Genomic DNA, 9,343 nt, shown 5'->3' with positions numbered 1-9,343 from the left:
CGGTAAAGTTGCATAATCGCTACCGAGCACGCGCCTGATGTCTCCTTTCCGCGAGGACTGCGGAAGAGACGAGTTTCGCGATTACAACAGACAACAACCAGCCTCGATTGCGACAGACAAGAGATCACACCACGTTCGGCATAGTTTGCATGGTAATTCATAAAAAGTGTGTTTTTTGGCCAGGAAATTTAACATATTTCTCGGGATCGCTTGGCAAAATAATTAATAGCCGAATCCGGAGATAATTTAATGTTTTTAAGGTCGGTCTATTATTACATTTCACAGCAGAGAATCGCGAACCAAGGACTGAAGCACTAAAATCACGGAGCGTTTAAAATTCTTGGTTAACGAGCGGATCTACGAACTTTTGAAAATTCACCGGCGTATGGTAAAGGGGAAGAAAAAAAGGAGGTGAGCGATACCACCCTACGATGTTGTCGGCGAAAAAGGAAGAGACGGGAGCGCGTTGAGAGTAAAGTATATGCATATTACCTGTTTGGCTGTTATATCATTAAATAGTGAATCCACCCCACCGTAACATCGTTTTAGTTCTCGAATTAAATTGAAATTCGTAGAGTATGTTTATGTATAGAGTTGTGCTCGAGAGCAATGATTTGTACAAAAATACACGGTAGATTTTGGGAAAAATCTTTTGCTGGTACAAAAATCACAAATCGTAGCATCGAGAAAGGAAGCTAAACATCTAAATTATTTTAGTGCCTTGAAAAAAAAAAAAAAAATAAAAAATAAAAAATAAAAATTAGTATAAAAGTCATGCAAAACCTTGCCATATACGCAACTTGTGCCATTATTTTGTTCTGCATCTAATTGGTTACTGAAATGCCTGGCATACACGTGTATCTGCGAATTATTTATACATACATCATAAACATTTGGCCCTTTTCTTCACGACCATAGGTTGTAGTAAAGTAAAGGTAATTTTTTATCATCGGAAGAATATTAAAAACTTGGCACAATTGAAGAAAAAAAAAAAAAAAGGGAAAACAGGGGGTGACACACCCAGGCACAAGTAAAAAAAAAAAACTCAAATAAACAAAGCCTGCAAAAAAGATCCAATGACGCGCTCCGCAATCTTCACTGCTCCCTAATACCCAGCCCCTAAAAAAAATCCGTCCAACCGCGAAGACACCACCTACCAATCATCGCATGTGCGCACGCAGACCCATCTCCCTCGTCCCCTAAAAAAAAAAAAAAAAAAAAAAAAAGAAAAATTTGGCTCTTGGCTCGAAAAAATCACTCGAGGGCATAAAGCACTGCAGGGCCGAGAACGAAAAATGTAACTCGACGAAAATATAGGAAATAAAAAAGCCAGACAACCATAGCGATCAGGAGTAAGAGAGAGAGAGATAGAGATACCTGGCAGCGGGGCTTAAACGCAGACAGAGAAAGAGAGCAGCCCCCGGGGCCTGCCTGGCTACACGTTCTCATGAAAAATACCCCTCGAGGGCCCCTATGTGCCTGTACTACCACCGCACACAAACCAAGCCAAGGAGTACGCAGGAGCATATAAGAGAGCCGCACGCACGCAAAGAAAGGAACGGCTCGGCTGGCGTGCGCTAGCTCGCGCGTTCCGACGCATAAAGCTGCCTATATATACTCCCTCTGTCCGTTTTCTCTCTTCTGTCTCTCTTTCTCCACAAGCTTCCTGGAAAGCGGGGTTGGGCACCTGTCCCTCCACCGTACGTACATACAATACCAATACAGCAGCAGTGGCAGCGGTTCTACCCGTACCCATATTTATACTCTCTCTCACTTCTCTTATTGATCGCGTCTGTGCCATGTAGGTATATATATATGCCCGCTTATAATACCTATATATATACGTAAGAACGTTCGTACGTACGGCTCGCGCGCAGCGCACGTTCACACGCACCACGTGCGCTACATGAGCAGCTGTGCCCAGGGCCTCGTGCGTGTACTTATGAGCCGGCGCGCGAACACCACCACATGCAAACGTTACATTATATTATACCCACACACGAGTGTCCTTCCGGCACGACTCGGCAAAGGGAGATCCGCTCTGGGGGTATATATATATATTGTGGACCTTGCAACCCCGAGGAGGATCGAGGACTTTGCCCCTTTCCTCTTTTCATCCTCTGTGAGGGTCAAAGGACACTTTAGAATGTCCAGATTCTCGCGCGCAGGTTATTGGTTGAATTACATAGTGTATTATACTGGTTGAAAAATGGTTGATAATTTAATTGAAGTTTATTGAGGATTGGGGTTTTGTGCCCTGTACACCAAGCGTTGATCAATGCATCAAGAAATTTGTGATAAGATCGATAAAAGTTTAAATTTTAAGTATTTATAAAAATTACTCCATTGTTTGAGGGTTAAGGGTATTTAAATGCTTACGCGTTTTTTTATTCTTTTTCAATTAAAACTAATTACCGAGATGTCCTTTGATGAAACAACTGAGAAGAATTTTTATTTCTGACATTGCTGTTCATAAACCACCACTGATTTAATTGAACAGAAAAAGAAATCGAAAAATGGAGATACCACTATTTCACATAAATATAATTTGAAAAAATAAAAATCATATTGTTATGCATTTAAAAGTCCAAGCGCCCTGATCATACGTACAAACAGTAACATAAATATTGTTATGAAAAATAATTTGTTTTCCACTTAATGATTAAGAAAGATGAAAAGTTGTTTTTGGAATATTAGGGATTGAAATATTTTTTATACTTTTTTGGGGCTAAGGAAACAAAAAGGGAATGAACTTGGTGGACAAAAACGCGAGTTACCAATACAACGGGCGATGACTGACAAAACAATTCATTCAATTGTAACACGGCGAAGCTTTTGTAATAATTTTAATAATTTAACTGATTAAAATGATGTAGATACAATAGAAAAAAAATCTTCAGCTTCAAAATTGGAGCGTCTCAATGAATCTCTCTCTTAGACATACTAATATTTTATAAATCATATCGAATTATCTAAAAAATTACGTTCTTTTTTAAATATACTAAAAGAAAAAAAAATCATTTAAAGCTTGGAAAATACAATTTCAGTTTCAGAAAATTTTATAGTCGAAAAATTCTCGAAAAATGGCAAACAAAAAAAAAAGGACCAAAACGACACATTTAAAAAACACCAACAAATGTATAACCAAATCTATCATTTTAATGAAGTTGATAAAAAAAAAAAAAATAAAAAAAAAAATACCAGCTAGTGAAAACGTTAAACTACTGGAGTAAAAATAATACACACATGCACAGCATGCAGTCGGTCGACATTTTCGCCAAGGTTAGTAATGGCTAGCTAGCAGCAGCTGCAGCAGCGACGCCGTGGAATACCGATGCACTTCCTCCCTCCCTCCCTCGCGCCTCCATTCTCCCCTGGTCCACTGACAGCGGGGATAACCCCGTGCTACACACACACACACACACCGCAGCCTCCTTACTCTTCCCACAATTTTGAGAAAATTCAAATCCAACCCCCGATTTACCCGCCGAATAAAAAAAAAAAAACGGGGATACCCACTTGCGTAGCTTTACACGCATGGAAACCAGCAACCGTAGGGTGAAGAGAAAGGCGTGTATCGGGCTCGCGAAACCTGTTGCCATGCTCCCGGCGCCGACTGCGATGTACACAGACAGAAAGTACGATTTTCTTCTCGTCTGTACGTTACATTACTTACGCCAAAATGAAATGGAAAACTGTCCAACCCATATAGCAACGGACTTTCTCAACGATATTACTGTGTGCTGTGCCCTCCGCACTAAAACGATCTCCCAAACTACCCTTTGGGGACGAGAAAAAAAAAAAAAAAAAAAAAAAACGTTTGGGTGTTTAAAAAAACCCCCCCCTTAAATCTTCCGCAATAGCATAGCAGTCCTGCACTTCCTCCAAAAAGGTACAGTTACAAAAACACCTACCATTGGCGGTTGGTAGTTGCGCCAGGAGTGAACCAAGGGCCAGGACCAGGAGGAAGCTCCCCGAGAGTAGTCTTCTGAGCCTCACCCGCTGCATCTCTCTGGTGGTGGTGGTGATGGTCGCCAGGATATAGCTCCTCCTCTTCCTCGCACTCGCGCACATATGCATACACACACGCACGGGCGCGCTCGCCCCGCACACCACTCTATGTGTCTCTCAACGCCCGGGCGACGAGGACGACGCGCGCTTCATCGGGCCGCCTCCTAGGGGGAGGGCTACTCGCGGTGCGGAAAAATCACACGGATCATGTATGAACGGACAAAAGAGGGAGAGAGACGATGCGTGGATTGTACAGTGGGCCGGAGCGAGGGGGAAGAAGAAGAAGAAGGGGGATGCTTCGAGGAGATGATCGCGTGCGTCAATCGACGCTCGACCTGGACATGTTTGCGTTTCAGCTGCTACGCGTACTCGCAACTCCCGACTTTTACTTTTTCGGAGCACTTTGGAACTCGTGGTACAAGTAACAACAACAGCACACGGTCGCCTACTCTTGTGGGGCAAGCGTTTTTCTTCTCTTTTTCCTCGGCCTCATGCAATTTTGGCTTCGAAACAGCCGAAACACACTCGCGAGAACAAGGGTGGAAGATAACAGTGTCCCCGAAATGGGGATGATAAACAAAATCGCACTGTGTCACACGTAATAATCAATCGATGTGATGGTTGGGACCACTTATTACTGAACGCACTCGCGACGACGTTGCACTTGGCGGGGCACGTAGTACCCCATCGGAGTCTCTGGAACCTCGCGACTGTTGTTATAAAAAAAATAGAAAAAAAGAAAAAACCTTACACAAACGGCACAAATGATGGGCATACGAGCGCGCGCGCGCGCGAAACAAGTAAAAATTGAGCAGCACGTATGCAGAACGGTAGCGCGCGTCCCCGGAGCACATCTGTACGATATTTTGTTGGGTCGTCCGACGATCCGATCTATTGTTCGGGCGAGCGCGAGCCTTCCCCGGGCTGCGCGCGCAACTCTCTCCCGCGAAGAGGCCCAGCGGAGAGCGCTCGGCTGCTTTCGTCGTTTACACTCGATTTCGAGGTTGGAGTTGTTGGCCTGTACGTAAGATTTTATGGGGAGGAAGACAGAGGGAGCGTTTTCAAAGCTACCCCATTGGGGTGTGGGTTTTTCGGTTTTGTGCACACGGGTATGGCTCTTGTGGGGAGGATTTTCTCGATTTTTTTTTCCTTCGTTTCTTTCGACGAATGGAGATGGGAGACTTTTCTTTTCGAGCCAAGTATGCGTAGGCTTTTTATTGTGGACATGTCGTGGGAAATTGATTTAATGATGCGGGAGTAGTTTCTTTTGATTTGAAAAAAGAGAGAAATTGTCGGTTCGTTGCTTCGTTTGGTGTACGTATATGCGATATGCTGTTTCATTTATTTGGTCATTTTTTAAAATTATATTTTGATGGAAAAGTTTCAAGTTAGAAATCTTTAAAGTAAAGAGTGTTTTAATACATGTTATACGCAGAATTTTTTAGACTTTTTAAATACAATTTTTTATTGACAATTTAATGCTTTATTTGTGCCAATTACTGCTTATAACTCAGTACGCCTAAAATTTTATCTAGAAAAAAAGATACAATGCTAATTGAAAGGAAAAATAGTAAATGTGTTTGATTAAGTATTTAAACACTTCATTTAAAATACTATATAATAAACGTTAATGTCTAAAATGTGCTGCACTTATCTGCCGGAAAAAAATGTTCTTAAGGTTCTATTAAAATATTGTTGAATAAAAAAGTTTTTCGGAAAAAATGCAGTTTGTTTAGGAAAGTAAAAATTTTGTTCTCAAGTGCGTTAAAAAAATACATAAAAGTCAGGTTATACGATTTGTTGTATTAGAGATTATTTATTCCCGTTAAATCAATGATTAAAAAATGTTTCAGCTGCAACTGCTTTAAATTATGCAATAATAGAACTATATTAATTAAACCAAACAAACCAAACAAACCAGTCATTTAATCTTTGTATGGCTATCCATTAAGTTTAATATTTTGGAAATAAATAAATACTTGTGTCTTACACTTCAACATCCTACAAATCAGCTTATTATATCACACAGAGCCCGAAAAAAGTAGTGATGAATAATTTGCTATTGGCGTTTCTTTGTAATTTTTATCAAAATAACTCTTATAAAAAAAAGCAAATATGGTGCTGAGTGTTATTTTAGGTTGTTCAAATCAGTTTTAATTAAAAATAACTTTTGAGTTGTGTGCCACAAAAAGAAAAAAGAAATAATTAATTTCAAAAATCGAAAAATTTTTTGTAAGAAAATACCGCCAATAACGTTAAGAGAACTTACGACAAAGCATCACAAGCACCCATTAAAATAAAGCATCGAGTCATCAATCCTCTATTTTTCTCTTCCCATCAAAAGATCCTCCAAGATTGATTAATCAGACAAAAATGCACCAACAAAAGCCTGACCTTACGCTAAAATTAATAGCCCCCCCTCACCCCTAAAGAAGGCAAATGCGCGAGAGGCGCGAAATTCAAAGCGCGATCGGCTAACGAATATAAATGTGGAATTATACAATTCAACGTTCCATGCGATAATCGCGCAACTAGCTGTACAACGCGTGTATGTATACACATACGCACGAGTTGCGTTTTCAAAGGGTTACAGACATACATCGCAGGTGTACCGTTCGTTATTTTATTTCATTTTTTTTTTCAACGGAAAATCTAGCGAGAATAATATTGTATCTGCACGCGCATGGAAAGTATGTCGTTTGCAAATGTGAATCATGAATTTTAATTACATCTGGAGATTTTTTTTTTCCCTACAATAATTGCACGACTGAATTTTTTACATCACATCTTGTGATAATAAACGTATACCTACTCGGTGGTAACTTGAAATTAAGCGGGAGTAGCTAAGGGTAGTGCAGTTGTTGAGTCGATACTACACGAGACAGCGGAAGGGTGTTGTACAGTGACGTGGAAAAAATGTCGGCTCCATCGGTGCCTCGCAATGGAAAATTAAATGCATTGAATAAAAAAATCGGCGAAATCAAAAAGAAAATACAACTGTCGGGTGAGTAGTTTGACAAATCTTTAAACACGTTGTGACCTACTTGTTTGTGTATATAATACACTCCAGCTTGAATTTAATGCTCGAGTAGCGCAGTATGGTTTAAAAAAATTCATTAGTAACTGCACCGCGTGCATCGATCAAAAACAATGTGTGTCGAAGAAAAATACTTATTAATATCAATATAAGGAGACGCAATTTGTGAGACACGGTCGGTATGAAAAAACGTCATGTAAATGGTCTTTCATTGGGACATGTATTATGGAGATCGAGGTCCCGCCACAAAAAGCGTGAACGCGCGCGTGGGTCTCCAAATGAAATGCTTGTCGAAAGCACGTGCGCGCATTTTTCGGGAATCAAATGGCTCGTTTCTCTCCTTAACAACGACGTCGACGCGAGGAGGTAAAAAAAATCAGCGCAGCTTTTACAAACACGAGTTAAAGTCCAGGAGCATCGAAGAGAAAAAAAAAGGGGGGGGGGGAAACGCGGAGTAGCTCCCGAATAAGGTTAAATGCGCGTGTAACATGTTTGCATGGCAAGTCGGACGAGGAAGAGGAAAAAAAGGGGCATCGATCAGCTGCTGCTCTCGTCACCCCAAAAGAGGAGACGAGCGACTTTGTCCGGCTCTTTAAACGCGATGTGATCGTTATGCCACCGAAAGACTCGCCTGGGCTCTTTAACAGGAACGATGATTCCGTTTAATTGGTCCCATTAATTCGGCTTCGATCGACTCTTCGTATCCCCCACCTTCTCGACCTCAGCACGTAACGAAAAATCCAAACTTAGAGGGAAGACGCGAGCAACAGCCGATGCGCGAATCGGAGTAATTGATAACGGGTTTCTTTGGACGAGGAATGACGAGAAAATTGAGCGGAGCGGACTGCGCGTTTTGTCGGATCTATACTCGATGATGGTGTACGGATCGTGTGTGCGTGTGGTACTTTTTGGGCTGCTGAATTTTTTTCTTAACGGGATCGCGAGCTGAGATCGGTCGGAGGACTTGTGTAATTGTCAGCTGATGTTTACGGGCATTGGTCACGTTCGCTCTTTTAGTGGGAATCGATGGGACGGTGGCAATTTGTGTCTCATCCTTGTTTTTTTGCACTAATGAGAAAAAAAAAAAAAAAAGAACTTTCACGCTGAGGAATGACTCGTTAAAGACGTTGACTGGTCAAAGGGTGGATCCAAGAAGGGAACCATAGGAGTCCTTTTAAAGTACTTTGTACTACTTTGAATCCCAATTTTGAGGACTATTCTTTACTGTATTCAATAAATTTTTTTTTTTTTGTATAGCTGTTTTGTTACGTTGACATTTGTATGTTACCTCAAAACTCCATGTACCAGATCGCAAATCAAGTTTGAATAAAGTATACCCCTTCAATTTATTTTTGTGATAAGATAAATAATAACAATAATATACCTGGTAATTTAAAAAAAGTAAGAATTTCGTAAGGGAAGCGAATTTTTCTTCAACATGTTAACTACCTATACAAAGTTTCCTTTGTCAACCAATTATTCTTAATCTTCTAAAAATCATATTTAAAAACAGATACTTAATTTGTTGGATGTACAGCCCCTTCTTTGAAAGTATATTAGCCAAATTTGTATGTATAATACACGATACGTGGTGCGTCAATTCTTCCAGAGGGTCAGCGGAAGGCGAATTTCGAGGAATGCGACGCAAAGAAGAGGGAGAGCGCCGAGCGCATCGGCCGATTGAAAAAAGAAGTGAAGGAGCTTCAAGTGGAGTTCGCCAAGGCTAACACTGTAACGTTTTCATTTAACCACTCGATGATCGATACAACGACGGAAGTAAATTGAATTTGATTTATGATTGATTTAGATCCCTAAAAATATATCCCACTCCCACAGGTAAGACAACTTTGTTTGCCTGATGCGAATAGATTTTTATCGTCGGATCTAATTTACATCTACCCGGCAAGTCTAGTTTAGCAAAAAAATGCCACATCAATAGAAATGCCTCAGATGCTCGCTCGTACCATAAAATATATATACCTGAAGGGTGTTTTGAAATTTAAACGAGGGCACATTTCGCTCACTTTTTTTTGCAAACGCCCCTAATGAATGTCAAATCCACACACGAAAATAAGCACACCCATGAATTTCAATGCATCGCATGTACCCTGTATCAAACATTTCCCACGCTCATCAGCAAAAACTACGCTTAAAGAAAAAGAAAAAAAAAAACCTTTACGTAATAGTTTGCGCATTAAAGTAACAAAGTATTTGTTAACGCCCACAACCACCAACAGGACGTCGAGGCGAGCGAACGTGCTGGACCTCTGCTACGACGCGAGGCTTCCGGCTGCG

The sequence above is a fragment of the Copidosoma floridanum genome, unplaced genomic scaffold, assembly GCF_036245765.1.
Source record: "Copidosoma floridanum isolate Cflo_tuat_1 unplaced genomic scaffold, Cflo_Japanese_pri ptg000001l, whole genome shotgun sequence".
In the NCBI taxonomy this organism is placed as follows: Eukaryota; Metazoa; Arthropoda; class Insecta; order Hymenoptera; family Encyrtidae; genus Copidosoma; species Copidosoma floridanum.
Note: the sequence above shows the minus strand (reverse complement) of the source record.